A 3,163-nucleotide genomic window follows, 5' to 3' on the forward strand; every position below is an offset into this window, starting at 1 on the left:
GCTCGGTAAAACACGAAAAAGGTTACTTCAAGGTCCGCTTTCAGCTCTTTTCTGACCATTTAAAGAGGAAAAGATTGCCGAGTCGCTCCTCTTGACTCGTTAAATGGTAATAAGGGGCGGTCGTTTTAAGTTCTTTTTGTCGACCGTTAAAACATAAAAAGATTACCGGGTTTTTGTCGTTTCAAACTCGTTAGTGGTTACGAAACGACGTGGTTTCAACCGCTTTTTTACTTTTTCGGGTCGAAATCACTAATTATGAAAAGTACTCCTCGATCGTAATGATCGGGCGGTTCTTTCGGGTATTATTTTATACTTTTTCGGGCCCGAGGGACACAACTTTACGAAAAAGGACATCCCTGGAGTTTCCTTTTCTGCTGTCTTTTCAAACTCTCTAAACATGAAAAGACGCTGAGTTCTTCCTTTTTCAGACTCGTTAAAACTTAATGACATCGGATTTTGTCACAACACAAGCATATGCTATCCCCATCAAGCTTGTTAAAAATAACTGGGGTACTCGCCAGAAATGGCGGGGGGAAAAGAAAATTTTTGAACCATAATTATTACCGTAACGGCAGTATGTCGCTCTTGAACATGGCACTTTTTGCTTTCGTGTCCGGGGTGGGGATATTTCATCTCATATCTTTCACTTGCTTCCATGGACTTGGGTACCCTATTTGACCTCTCATCCACTCATTGCCTCGTCATCATGACCTTTGATACATTGATGTCAAATACTGCCAATTCCGTTAATGTGCCGCCGATATGTTCAAGAGAAGTTGACCTCTGCAAAGCAACCTCCCTCTGATAGTTCGCACAATCTTGATTCACAACATCATCTCTCTGTCTCGTGTCGATGATGTGGGAAACATTATGGCCCACCTTCGATCAAGGTCACTCCCTGTCGACTTCAACTCATTATCCAGGGAGTTGATCTAGAGACTCCTTTCCAGTGCCTTGGAGCCTGCATGCCTCAATGGTAGGTTCTTCGTGTTCGACGTGAGGTTTTCATCATTGGCCTCCGATCGAATTATTCTACGGGTGTTCGACTTCAGATCATTGATTCACACGCCGTAGATTGTACCTATAGTACCTTGAGGGCCATTGTCATTATTGGTGGTACCTCTCGCATCTGTTAACAGTTTCCACTATTGACTGGTAATCAGACGATGTTCATGCATGTTCGACTTCAGCTCATATATTCACATGCTTGAACTTGTACTCTTGTTCGGGTCGAGATGGAGTGCAAGACCCTGGATTGTGTCTGTTGTAATCCAGGCGTGATTCTTGATACTTGACTCATTCACTGGATGGCTGCGACCATACCTGAGTCAATTCATTGATCCTAACCAGATGGCTGCGTCCATACTATGGATCTAGATTATTTATGTACTCTCTTATGGATGCCTGCGACCATACCACGTACATCATGTAATTGAACTATCAGTCATGTCTCTTAATACAGCTCCTCGGCGGCAGTAACTATATGTGCTCTTATGTGTTCTTATGTGTGTTCTTGTAAAGCATTTCACCCCTCTCCACCTCTCGGACTTCATGCTTTAGGGGGCATCTGTTACACAGTAATTTGTCACCATCTCTGTTACTCCTCTTGTCGTACCTTGGAGGACCCATCCCGGGAGTTATAAAAAGTGACAAAGTCTAAAAACACTTGCATTATGTTCCCCTGAGTATGTACTCCATGTTCCCTGAAGACACCTTCTGCAGATCATCCCTGAAAAGTGCTCTTTTTCCATTGGCGCAAGTCCACAGTATCCTACCCGCGCCAATGATGGAGATCCTCAAAAGAGGGCGCGACCATTGGCGCTCTGTCTTAGAGCAACAGTCGCGCCAACCAAATTTAGTCGTGCTTTTTGCCTTAACGCACGTCCGACTGTTGTTTCCTTCATTACATGGAGCTTTTCTGAAGATAAAAAATCAGTCTTTTGTCGAGCTTTATCCTATATCCATCTTTAATGGCTTTTGAGGATAATGCTAATCCACAAAAGGTGTCCCGGTTCATCGTATCCTCCTCCCTTCTTCATCTATATAAGCTTGTCATTATGCATTGGACAAGCTAGTGCTAGTGATAGAAGTGATAGAAGTGCTAGTGATTTAGTGATTGAGTGATAGTAGTGATAATCATTGGTCATGGAGTGTTAGATGTTGAGTTCTTGAGTTCTTGGAGGAATGCTAGTGAGGGCTAGAGAGGTTATGCTGCCGGAGAGGAGATGCATTGCAAGACACATATAGTTACTCGCCCAGCCAGGAGAAGGGTCAACGTCAGAACAATGGTTGTAACTTTTCATGTTTATTAATTGATGAGCGACTGCTATTATAGTTCCAATCTCATTGTCTATTATGGTGATGTGTTGATTTGTTTCCTTTCTGACTGAAATATACTTGTGCCTTGGTAGTTTTTATGTTGGTATCTGTCTCTTCCTTTGCATGTGCAGGTGTTTGTTTGTGATCTGTTGGAGCGAGGGAGCGGGGATATCAACTCTGCTTCAATCATAGCATTGGACTCCAGGTTGGTCTTCTTGATTCACCTTTGATGCATAACTAGGAACTTGCGTAGTAGCGTGGTTTGATTGTGGCTAGTTCTGTTATAGGCTAGTGGGATCGGCTCTGTCCGCAGAGGGGATTTACCTGACCAACAATAGCGGTTCAACCAATCCTCCTCTGATATCCGTGGGTTTCTGTTTTCCTGAACTGCGAACTCGTGGAGCTTCAGATCCCACCACTCTTCAAGCTCTTTCTTTGTAGGTTTCTAGTGTTCCCACATTAGACACCCCTTAGACAGATCCCGAGTCCCGGCAACGGAACCATTTTTTGGCTTATATGGGCCTGACCCAAGTTCGGAAGAGTTATTTATCCAAACAAATCCCGCAGCTACCGGCCCTTTTGGAAACAGCCCGTGGAGCGCGGACTGATGTCTCAGCTAAGGTAGTAGGAGAGGGTGTTGGAACCAGGTTTCTACACCCTTGGGATGTCTATATGTGGTCTGGATGTTTCGTGCCCTGTTTTGTAGCCTCGTGCTGCTTTGCTTCCACACAGATTCGAGACAGGGTTATTCCTCACTACTAATTAAGGAGTTTTATAGATCAGATCTACTTGTGAGGGCCTTTAAGAAAACATTTAATCAAGATAACCAGTGCATGCACTTAAT

This window comes from Pinus tabuliformis, chromosome 1_2 (assembly GCF_031772625.1).
Source record: "Pinus tabuliformis cultivar Carrire ecotype Pingquan chromosome 1_2, CPIR1, whole genome shotgun sequence".
Lineage (NCBI taxonomy): Eukaryota > Viridiplantae > Streptophyta > Pinopsida > Pinales > Pinaceae > Pinus > Pinus tabuliformis.